Source organism: Neophocaena asiaeorientalis, unplaced genomic scaffold, assembly GCF_003031525.2.
Source record: "Neophocaena asiaeorientalis asiaeorientalis breed wild unplaced genomic scaffold, Neophocaena_asiaeorientalis_V1.1 scaffold506, whole genome shotgun sequence".
Classification (NCBI taxonomy): Eukaryota; Metazoa; Chordata; class Mammalia; order Artiodactyla; family Phocoenidae; genus Neophocaena; species Neophocaena asiaeorientalis.
Window position 1 is genome coordinate 90,583 of NW_020174950.1, and position 12,628 is coordinate 103,210.

Here is a 12,628-nt window from a genome sequence, read left to right on the forward strand (position 1 = left end):
GGTAAACAGACGGGCCCTCTTCGCTCTACGTGCCCCAGCATTAGAGGGCGAAGTGACCAAACTCTTTGCGAGCGTTTACTGCGTACCTACTACGTGCAAGGTACTGGACTACATAGAGGAATAGGCCATTGTCCCCGCCCCCGGGGAACTAGGAGGCTGGACCTGAAGATATATGGGCTAGAAAGCAGCAGCCATCGAACAAGGCAAACGCGTTAAAGGTCAGGTGCTAAGGAAGGCTTCTAAATGAGGTTGCCACTGGTGACCTTTCAGCTATATGAGGAGCCCATGAAACCAGAGGAGGTGAGGGGATGGCTGTTCCTTCGGAGGGAACAGAATGAGCAAAGACAGGGAAGATGAGAGCACCTGGCTTGTTGCAGGAACTGGGACTAGGCCAGTTTGAGGGAAGTGTAGAATTTGAGCAGGAATGTACTGTGAGATAAGTGGGAAACGTAGATTGGTGCCTTCTTGGGCTCACTTGGACGAAAAGCAAGCTTATTTTATCCATCATGGCTTACTGAATCCGAGAAGCCATCTAGTGTTTATGTGAATTGTATGTAGGTATTTATAAAATTAGAGACGCAGGTCAACATATTTTTTCAATGACTTATTCACCATTCCTGATGAGAACCAAACGTTTGGCAGCCCTTTTCCATTATTATGCGCATCCTCAAGCTTCAAGCACGAGACAAAGACCACTTCAAAGGTAACATAGTGGCTTGAAATTAAGTGGTTGGGATGGAGTTTGAATGTTTTATATTTTTTATATTTAAAACAATACCATCTGAATACCAGGTGTGGAGGGCACAGTGAGTAGATAAAACCAAGAGAAAGGGGAAGGTTGTCCTAACCACAGGATTTCTTATTTCTGGATGCAGCCTTTCTGCAACAAGAGCTCCTTTCCTGTGACCATTGTACATCCCTTCTGCCCCTGCTCTAGGCTCCCCTGAGATTCCTAAGACACCTTTCCTCCCCCATCCATCAATGTTTGATCACTAGGAGGAGGGGGTAGAGGATAAGTACTGTGCCTTCGCTCAAGGAGGTTATAATGTGTCAGCTCTTAACTTCCGTCAAAGACCACCAAAATAACCTGTTGATCAAGCAAAGCCAAATGTATTCCTTACAGGAGGTAAGAGAAACCCCTGTGTTGACAGAGTCTTAGTAGCATCTCAAAGAGGGAGGTCAAGAGTGAGATGGTTTCAGAGGGTCAGGATTAATTTAAGACAGGTCTTTCAATGAAAGCATGATTGAGATGGGACTAAATTTGTTATATAATCTTTTAGGGTTAGTAGACACAAAGAGGGGGAGAGTTTTGAAGCAAACCTAGAAAAGTCAACAATGGTTTGATAAACGCAAGAGTAATTTTGTTGAGGAGGGGCTGTTTACCCTAATGAAGGCTAGGTCGGTTGTAGTCTGTTGTTCAGTCAAATGGACTTTGAGGAAGTTCTTTGAAACTGCAATAAAGTTACTTGCAACTTCATTTTTTCAGGCAAGAATTTCTTGGAATTGAAGTCATGTTTATGCAGATGTTAGGGTTGTAAAGTCATGTTGAGGTAGTCGGTATTAGTTCTTAATCCTATTGTGCGTCTGTAAATAGTCTTAAGTTCTCAGTTTTTCAAACTGCTATACACAGTGAAATCATTTTGGTGGATTATGATCTGCATTTTTTTCTTAATGAAATAGAGAAAATAAAACCAAACTAGAGACCATAGTCTATAACAAAGGGTAAACACTTTTGTGAAACTTTTGTTTTGGTTATGTATCATATTCCAACAAATCTAAAATGTCATCAATTATGACAGACCGTTATTTTAGGTACTATGAGGAAAGCGAAAACTATCAAAATAATGATACCCTATTGCTACATCCTGATCTCAGAGATATTAAAATGGAGGAAGTACTTCTTAAAATTGTTGAACTATAAGGTATCTATAAATGTGCCAGTTGGATTACAGTGGCACTGTTTATTGCTCATTATTGCTATGAGCTATGTTATTGTTAGAAAGAGTTTGAAAGCCACTGTTGTAGTGGAAGAATGCAGGAAAGGAACAGGTAAAGTACACCATAAGGCAGCTTGAGATTAGTGCGTCCTGAACAGAGATGCAAATTACCTGCTCTTGTTGGAAGGAACAATTGATAAAGGACTGGGAACATCAGGAAAGTTCCAACAAGAAAACAGAGCATTTGGGCTGGGCTTGATTCCATCAGGAAGCATGAGGAAAAAAGAAATTTCAGGATGAGAGGGCAGAGTGTACAAAGTCATGAATGTGCTGGGCACACTTTGGTAAAAAGTCTTACAGGCCTGGGGGAATGAAGGCAAGTTAGCACCAGTTGAGAAGGCCTTATTTGGATGCCAGAACTTTTGGATTTATGCTAAAGGCAGAAGGAGAGGAATTTAGATGATTCACTAGTATTTTAGAGTGATAATTCTGCTATGAATGCGAAGGGTAGATTAGATGAGCAAGAGGTTGGCAACAGGAAGAGGGCAGGAGGATCCATTGTTGTTTTCTGCTCTGTATCCAGTCTGCTTTACACTGGTAACAATACTCTAATGTCCTTTAAGGAGCCCTTTCCTGTATAAGTCAGAATTCTTTTTGTTACAGTGGCAGAAAACCCAATCCAAACTCTGGTTTAAGCATGAGAGAAAGTGAGAGAATGTGTCTCAATTGGGCACAGAAAGGGGATGACAATACAAGTGATATTCTTGGAGCTAGATCAACTGGACTCCATGAGGGGAAAGTCTTGAATTACCCAGTTGCTCCCATTTTGCCTATTTGAGTTTAAATTCCCTCATTAGACTACTTGTTTTATCTTTTTCCATTCTGATGACCATCTTCCTATGAAAATAAACTGTCAATATCTTGATTTTCAAGATGAAGGGAAAAGCGGATTTTAGAAATAAGACCACTAAGCTTGATGCCAATTCCTGGAAATTTTCTAATGTAAATCATTGAACACGATATGTTAGGGAAAATGTAACAGTTAATAGGAGTCATCATGGATTCTTGTCAAGTAAATCATGACAAAGAAATACCACTTCCTTTCTTGATAGGATTATTACATTACTAAACAAAGATGTTGGTCATTTCAAAAAGTCAAGACACTTTTGTGGATAAGATTGAGAAATATGGGTTTAGATAATTGCAGAGAATTGATTCAAAGAATGCTAATTACTGGAGTGACATTAATCTTGAGGCCTCAAATTCTCAAGAAGAGCAATGCAGATTTGTCCTTCTTTGTCCAGACCTGAGCAATATTTTTATCAATGTTTTGAGTTAAGATATCAAATTTGAGGAAGATATAGAACTCATCAGAATATGATGACAGAATAGTTATTCAAAATCATGATTTTTCTTTTAAAGAAGATGACATTTGGCTGCAATAAATATAAAGTGTAGTATCTTTGTTCAGAAAAATCATTTGAAAGGGGCCAGGATTTGGGGAACAGCTTGACCTGATAATGTAACTATAAGTTACAGATATTCATGCAGTGTGAGCTGTCACCAAACAACTAACAAAATGTAGACTGTGTTAATGCAAAACAGTGTTCAGGTCACGGGGGCACCAGACCTATGCTATTCAGCTCAGGATTTCTGAACTCATGTGTTCAAATATAGATACCACATAAAAAGAGCTACCTTGCATAACAAATCAGAATTCATTAGGAAGAGACATCTAGGAAGAGTGTGGAAACCATTTTTTCTCTGAAGAAAAGATGAGGGAATTGGGTCTGCTTAACCTGCAGAAAAGCAATTTGCTGAAGGGTTGTTATGCAGAGAAGAGAGTAGATTTATTCCATGTTGCACTGGAATTCAAATCTAAGACCACCAGGAGGGCTATTACAGAGAGAAAGATTTTGACTCAGTGTAAGAAAGGACAGTTTTGGATATTGGAACTGAGCTACAGTGGACAGGACCTCCTGGTGAAGAGCGCTACATCACTGGAAGCATTCAGTCAGAAAACAATGGCCACCTGTCAGGGATGCTATAAAAGAAATTGCTGGGGGGAGGAGGGACCTGCAAAGAGGTGATAACATCCGAGGTCTTCTCTAACTATTGATAGAAGCTTCTATGTGTCGATGTTTATACTCTCAATTTAAAATGATTGCATTCCTAGACATGGTTTCTAAAAGAACACATTGTAATTTGATTTGTAAACAAAAGAACTTTCCACTGAAGAAATTGGTTGCCAAGTACAGTTGATTCTTGTTGTTTGTGGTAGTTATGTTCTGTAAAGTCACTTTGAGCACTGAATTAGTAACTGCTAAACCATTGCTTCTAAGGGAAATACAGGATTCGTTTCCTGCAAACCTCTGGTCATGTTTTCACCAACCAGTCAATACATAACCTTGTTTTATGTGTGCTTCTTTAAAGACATCTTATTTAATATATGTTGTTGATTCATTAACATTGAACTCTGACCAATAGCACTGTAACTCATGCTGAATGAAGCTTATCTAACACATATTTTCTCCGAAAGGCATATCACAGCTTTCTTACATTTATAGCCAGCACATCAGAACTATGCTTGGGGACCATTTTAAACAGCTAAATCACCAACAAAAAAGCAAAAAATGCAAAAAACATGGTGCTAACTAGACCACAGAAAGGACACTTGTTTATAATGTGAGAGTTGAAACAAGAAGGCAGAGTGTTGCCTCGTTCAACCTCAATGGGAACATACACAGAGGGCAACAATTTTTTCACCACTCTGCATGTCAGAAATGCTGTGAGTATTGATTTAGGGGTTACAAATAAATTTTAGCAAGTAGGCAAATTCGCAAGCAATCTGCGAATAATGAGGATTGACTGTAGTTAAAGATTATGAAGAGAATGTTTTCAGTCAAGATCCAGTGAAGCTGTATCTAAAGTTCAATGAGAGACAGATCACATGAAGGTTTTTTGAAGCGAGAGACACCTGTAAATGAAGATCAAGGGTCCTACATTTAACGTGATGGGGCAGCAAAGAGCTTACTCCTTGGGAGAATGGTAATAGCATTTATCAAGTAACGTGTTTCAGGTAAACACTTTGTAAACATTATTTCATTCTCTTAGGCTATGGTAAATAGGATTTTGTAGGAAAGCTGCAATAAACTACTTAATTTTTTTAGACAAAACCTGGCTTTCCTTGTAACAAAATCTCTGAAACAATCTGTACACATACTTTTTATTTATTTATTTATTTATTTTTGGCTGCGTGGGTCTTCGTCGCTGTGCACGAGCTTTCTCTAGTTGCGGCGAGCAGGGGCAACTGTTCATTGCGGCACGCGTGCTTCTCTGCGCGAGCTCTAGAGCGCAGGCTCAGTAGTTGTGGCGCACAGGCTCCGAGGCATGTGGGATCTTGCCGGACAGGATCTTCCCATGTCTCCTGCACTGGCAGGCGGGTTCTTAACCACCTCGCCACCAGGGAAGTCCCTACACTTACTTTTTGAATAATGGTTATATAACTAAATACGTAAATGTACTAGGAAATACCTATTGGGGTAATTTTACAAAAATAGCAAGTAATCAAAGGATCCTCCCTGTAATTTATCTGCCTTGAAAGTCAGTATTTTGTGGAAGTCGGATAAATTTGTAGAAATGGTAGAATTAAACGACTAATACAATAGTTGTAGCTCCCGCCTGCCACACACACACCCACACGCATACTTTTTAAGAGGAGCAGAGAGATGGTGACACTCTTGGCTTTAGGGAAATATGGTCCAAAGGTTTTCTTATTTTCACTCTGTCCATCCTCCTCCTATCTTGAGAGCCCCATTAGCATAAGGAGAACAGACGCTCCTGAGTTCTGGAGATAGTCCGTATTTTTGAAACTTGAACACTTGAGACCACAGTCTTCTATAAACATCCTCAGTTTTTGAGAACAACCTGGGCCTCCAGCACATGACCAATGCAAATAAAAGATTAGACAAGGTGTTCCTTAGCCCATCCACAGAGTGATAAATATTTTGAGTTGTGGGGACAAAGCAGCTTTCAGTACACAAGGTCATTCCCCTCCTTTTTGTACTCCAAAATAGTCAAGCTATCTGTCGTTTGGGGAAGAAGGTAATCACTATCTGTTAACGCTAAGTAAACATGCTGAAGGTGTGTTTACATTGGTCATTTTGAGTGCTCAAGTTACCAACCAGTATATAATATGGTGCAGTAGGTCTACCTTCCACAATGTGATCTCCTCCTATTTGACATATTTTGCCAGCTGGCAGTTACCACCACTGGAAGAACCTTCCCTGAAGATGTCATCCCCAGAGACCAGTACCCACCTTGAGTCTTTTGTTTGTTTGTTTGTTTGTTTATGGCTGCATTGGGTCTTTGTTGCTGTGTGCGGGCTTCCTCTAGTTGTGGAGAGCAGGGGCTATTCTTCATTGTGGTGCACGGGCTTCTCATTGCGGTGACTTCTCTTGTTGCAGGACACAGGCTCTAGGCACACGGGCTTCAGTAGTTTCAGCACATGGGCTCAGTAGTTGTGGCTTGTGGGCTCTAGGGAGCAGGCTCAGTAGTTGTAACGCACGGGCTTAGTTGCTCTGCAGCATATGGGATCTTCCCAGACCAGGGATCAAACCCGTGTCCCCTGCATTGGCAGGTGGATTCTTAACCACTGTGCCACCGGGGAAGTCCCACCTCTGGAGTCTTGACTGAAGCCTTCACTGTTTCTAGCAATACCCTAGGAGTGGTATTCTGAAAGGGAAATGGCCAGACCCTCAGGAGGCTTCAGATCCATCTGCCCATCCTGTGTAGCTCTATCCCTGTGAATTCCTACCCTAGGCTACCACAGACCTCCCCCACCTTTGGCCTCCACCCCACCCCATATCCAGGGCATTATGCAGGACCACACGCTCAGAAACACCCCATGCTTGGTTTAATACTCTCCTATTACCATCTTGAAATTCCTAATAATTTTATCTTTGAACTCATGTTTTGTAGTGCATTTGGATGGGACAATAGAGTATGCATGTGAGCAGAAGAGAGGCGCAATGGGTGTCGACTGTTCCTTGCCACCCCATTCACATATAGCTGTCTTAGGGCCCCCATAAGCACAGAATTCTGGTGGACCCACAAGGCATTGGAGTTCAGTGAAACAAAGCAAGTGAGTATAAGGTTTGTTACATCTACAACTGAGTAACTGGGGGTGCTGATAGCTCTGAGAGGCCATGCTTTCCACTGGAACCAGAACTTGCTTCAAACGCAGAAAGAAGGCAGTGGCGTTCTAGGAAGCACAAATGATCAAGGAACCCTATTGCATCCTTTCTTGCGTTACTTCCCCATATTAGCCAACAGCCTAGGCCAAAACATTTCTTTTGTCCTTTCAGCCCTTATTTACTCCTCAGTAAGTCAAAGGTAGAGAGTGTTGGTTGAATGTGTGTATCAAGAAATGAAATAATAATCATTAAGTTAGTTTTCTGCAGTGTTTTCCACTGCTCTGGTGAGAACAAAATATATATGCATGTAGGAGCTGCAACATAGAAATTGTGTCATTTTGGTGATTTCACATAGGAGTTAAATACTCATATTTGTATTTCAAACTATATTTGCATCTTACAATATAAAAATTAATTATAAAAGTCATGCTGACAACTTAAATTTTTCCTTACTTAAAATATTAGTTATGATTATTGACTATCTAAATTAAACACCGTAAGTCGAGAGAGAGAGACCAGAAGAAAGGGAAAAGGCTTTATATTTTGGTACCTTTAGCTCCATCCATTTTTTTCCTACTTTTTGAATAAGAGGCCCCAGAAATTATGTAGCCAGCTTTGAACCCCCCACCCCACCCCCGCAAAGAATCCCAACAGCCCTGATCCGGAGATGGTGGATCAGGGAAAGACTCCACACCTGACCCCACTGTCTTCACTGACAGGGTTAGGTCAGGAGAGGTGAGAGAGTATCTCTGCCCCGTGGACCAGGCATCCAGGGCTGCTGCAGCGCCCAGCTGCCCGCAGGCAGGAGCTGCATTTCCTGTAGTAAACACACTGGCTTCTGCTCATGGAGGTAGGAAGTGGGGGAGGAAGGAAGTCCTTATTCTGCTGCTGGGGCACATTTTCCCATGGAAACAATGCTGTAGGTCACAGTTCTCATCCTCTCATAGTCAAGCTGCTTGTGGCCTAAATGGGCTTCTAACAGTCAGCCTGAGGACCTACCAGTATTTGTCACATTGTTTCTCTGGGGAAAATGCATTTTCAGTTTCAAACAACTAAGAAGTCAACTTTTGGGAACATAACTCAGTCATACAGGGACTATCTTTATTTTCCTAGCTCAGAAGAAATGCTGAGAATACAGAGAAGGATGGTGTCTGTAAGACCCAGATAAACAACTCAACATTAATGAGAAGGTTATTAATAGTAATAACTTCACTTTATTCTCTGGGTGGTATGAAGAGTCCAGTCCTAAAGATTTGCAGCTTGAAGAACTTGATTGCAGGCTCACCATGGTTGATTGGTCTCTAGCAACCAACACATACCAACCAAACCCAAGAGACTGCACTATAAACCAGATGCCAATTCATAAAGAACACAAGAAAAGCTGTGCTGAGTTGGACAAAAGATTCATCTGGTCTGGTATTCTCTGACAATGGCTGTGAATTCTATGTGTTACTGTAAACTCTAGTGTGGGGCATAGTATCTGAATATAGTGTCCTCCCAATAAAATGTTTGTTGAAAACGAAGTGTTTTTGAATATTATAATTGCCCTCTATGACATAAACTTCAGAAAGGTAAATAAGAATTTCCTCCAAATATCCACTTATTTACTCCTTTTTTTTTTTGCAGTACGCGGGCCTCTCACTGTTGTGACCTCTCCCCTTGCGGAGCGCAGGCTCCGGACGGGCAGGCTCAGCGGCCAGGGCCCACGGGCCGAGCCGCTCCGCGACAGGGGGGATCGTCCCGGACCGGGGCACGAACCTATGTCCCCTGCATCGGCAGGCAGACTCTCAACCACTGCGCCACCAGGGAAGCCCTTTACTCCTATTTTTAAAGCAACTTTCTTCTTAGGGAATCTGTTTGATTATTTTAGTTGCTCTTTTCTCTCACCTGGTATACTGACTAGGCTCTTTTTTAAGGTTTTGGGGCAGAAATAGATGCTTGACCCCAGGTATAGCTTCATTATCATTTTGTTGAATATAGGACAAAACAGTGCTTTCAGTTTTGTTTTCCATGTTTTTAGCCAGGAGGCTAAGAACTTGGAAATTATTGCTGTATGACTTTAAGAAACAGTCAACAATAACTCATGGTTCTCTTTCTTGAAATAAAACATAGCTCCAAGCTCATCTTTCAAGTGTCCTTCAGACTAACAACCTAAAGGCATTATCCAAAATCAGTACAGAATGAAACTAATTTGCCGTACTTCTGTCCACTCACATAGCCTTGTTTATTTATCTTTACTTCAATTTAGATTGATCTGCTTGGTGTTTACTACTCTGGAGAGCTTAAGGACACCTCAGCCTAGTGACTTTTCTTTTTTTTTTTTGCGTTATGTGGGCCTCTCACTGTTGTGGCCTCTCCCATTGCGGAGCACAGGCTCCGGACACGCAGGCTCAGCGGCCATGGTTCACAGGCCCAGCCACTCCACGGCATGTGGAATCCTCCCGGACCGGGGCATGAACCCGTGTCCCCTGCATCGGCAGGCAGACTCTCAACCACTGCGCCACCAGGGAAGCCCCTGTGACTTTTCTTATATGAGCCCACTTTCAAACAGTCTATGAAAAGTTTTAAGTAAGTCCCCTAGCAGTAATCCTTGAGGACTCCACTCTGAAATCAGAAAAATCCAACTGGTATTGGGGAACCAACAGTAGTCAGCAGACCTGCATACTGGCACCAGTTCTGCCACTTATTAGTTGTTAGGGTACAGGCAAGTCATTTAATCTTATCATAAAAATGCCTCTCCTCCCTTGCAGGTTTGTTCCAAGGATTTCATGAGATAATGTGTGTGAAAGCACTCTGAAAATGCTAAACGACTGTATAAATAAGTGGTGCTATTAATATCTCCACCCAGAAGCTTGCCTGTTTAAACCACGGTTTCCTAAAGTTAAGGCAGCTCTCTCTTTCATTCAATTCATTCCACAGATATTCTTTAAGTGCCTACTTTACCCAACATAGAACTTTGTCCCCATTTTCTGAGTAACTTAGTTAAGTAGGGCTTTTTTCTTCAACGTTTAGTATGTAAATTTGTAAATACTTTTTTCTTAAAATGTAGCTTTCACTGTTTCTATGCTTATTTACCCCTCAAAGAATTGTGGTCAAATAGTGAAACAGGAGACATGCCGTAGCATGCTGCAAAGGTAGAAGGCCAGAAGAATCTCTGCCTGCATCTCCCACAGAAAACAGGAGTGTCTTCTATGCAGCCCAGGAGAGACGAAGGGAAAGTTCAGACAGGGTACAGCTGATGGCACAGTGAGAAGGGGAGGAGGAGGAACTGCATATAACTTCTCAGATCCCAACAATCAGTATTATAAGAAATAGATTTACTTACGTGAAAGCAGCTTACGGAAATCTCCTTTAGGTGGTGGCCCATTCAGCAAAGAAAAATTTCTTCCAGTTTTAGAAGCTTCCTAAGGTTTATAAATACTGTTTCCAAAGGAAATATAAAAGGCAAGTGATTCTTGGGGAAGAGGAAAAAAGATTTAAAAAAATGATTTCGCTGTACAGCAGGTTATGAAGGAGGAAAAAGGAAGAGATTAAAATGATTCTTTCCCTCCTCCCTCTGTGACTCAGAGATTAATTTTAAAAATAATCTTCATCCCAGTATGGGAAGCTGAGCAAAGACTCACATCTTCACATTCCAAGTTCCCTGATGGCCTTGGAGAGGAAAGGAGCAAAAGGAAGAGGGAGATAGGAAACAGTAACTATTAAAGATAATCTGGAAAAGACTTTACCTACTCAGAAGAGGTGAGATGAAATTAAAGGCAGGTCTAGCTGTGATGAAATAGGCATTTTCTGTTATCGCCCTATTCTGAAGTATGTTGTATCAGCAAGGATGAAGCCTCAACTTGTCTTTTCATTCTAACCTCCCACTAACTCTTCTGGTGATCCATAGTTTACTCATTCAAATGAATTTTCATCTTTCAACACCATTCCTCTTTCTTTGTATCAGCAACAGAAGGCTTTCTTCTAGGTGTTTCCTAAGTCACATTTAATTTATGTAAGCATGTTCATTTTTTTTTAAGTTTTTTTTAATTTTGAAAGTATTAAAACTTACAGAAAAGTTGCACACATAGCATAATGAACTTTTTTTTAACTGACTAATTTGAGAGTAAGTTGCTGGCATGACACCTGTGGTGGAAATTGAGATGCATTGACCAGATACCCTTCAAGGAAGGACTTGTTGCTCAATTGTGGGGTCAACAAGCATCTGTCCACTGTCATTCCCTTCAGGGTTGGCCTCATCTGCAGAGAGCTACCTTGCCCAAGGAGATGCCCCTTTCCCAGGTGGCCCAAATCCAAGGACTGATCAAGGGAAGGATAGAGCAGCCTGGCTATTTTGGCCCTGTGCAGGGCAACTTCAATGGGCCATTTCTGCTCAAGAGCTCCCAATGGGGTTAGTTGAGTTTATCAGCCTGTATCTCAGATCAGCATCTTCCTCTGCCCATTCTTTCCTCCAACCCATAGACATGGATCTCAAGAGCTCGCCTTCATAATTATCCTGAACACTAAAGTCTGTCTCAGAGTCTCCTTCCTGGAAAACCCAAACTGCCACAGTTGGAGCCAGGAGAGATTGAGAAAGCAGATGATAAGATGGGGTTTTGAAGCTGGATCACTACCCGGCTGGTATGAAGACCTCATCACTGGTGATGGATGGAGCACAGATAGTCCCTGGCATAAGGTAACAGTACAATTACTAACACTTTCACCAGTGGTGAATTGGGATAGTATACTAGTGAAAGAGAATGTATTAGTTGATACCATATATGGAGAAAATAGTAACTATAAGGACAGTGGGATTGGATGGTTATTGCTTAGCTCTATTAAAGCTCTAGGAGAAGAAAACAAAAAGCTAAGAGAGTGGCTAGTAGACAACTGAAAGCCAAGTATGAAAGCCAGAGGGTCTCTTTGGTAAAGAGGCTTTCATAACCTGCAGAGGGAGTGCAGAGAAGGCTGAGGACCAGACCACACTAAATTATCAGTGTGGCCAAGCTCCAAAGAAGGTTAAACTACTAATAAACTAGGTCTCCTAATCCAAGGACAGGGCTGTTGTTGGGAAAGAATGAGACCCTGACACATGGGATGGGGACATTTGAATTGATGCCCCCCAATATCTTATATTCCCAGGTTCCTTTTGATCCTCTGAGCCTGCAGAAGTGAGCCACCCTTTTCTACTAAGAGCCATACACTCCCCTAGCTTGAGACAATGCCAGGGCCTCTTCCTGCAATACAACATGTGTCTCCTCAGGATCTTCCCCCACCAACCCTCCTGTCCACTAAATCTATAACTAGGGTTAAGTGGCAGCATAATCCAGCTGGGGGCATGCTAGGCCTGAGAAGGGAGGAAAGAAACCATATCCCAAAGGAGTGAAAAGATTTAACCAGCATGGATTGCAGGAGGTGGGGGAATACACATGGGACTAGATTCTGAGGGTACTTGATCAAGGGGGATAGAACATAAGATTCAAAAACAATTTGGGTACATTCTCCCAAAATATAAGA

The 12,628-nt window shown here is 41.7% G+C and overlaps 1 long non-coding RNA gene across 1 annotated transcript; it reads left to right on the top strand.

The window, feature by feature from the left end:
• Positions 1-15: 15 nt before the first annotated feature.
• On the top strand, positions 16-8,809 carry LOC112411015 (uncharacterized). The gene is made up of 3 exons (XR_003005548.1): positions 16-703; positions 6,918-7,080; positions 8,759-8,809. It is a non-coding gene; the product is annotated as an uncharacterized LOC112411015 (long non-coding RNA).
• The last annotated feature ends 3,819 nt before the right edge of the window (positions 8,810-12,628 follow it).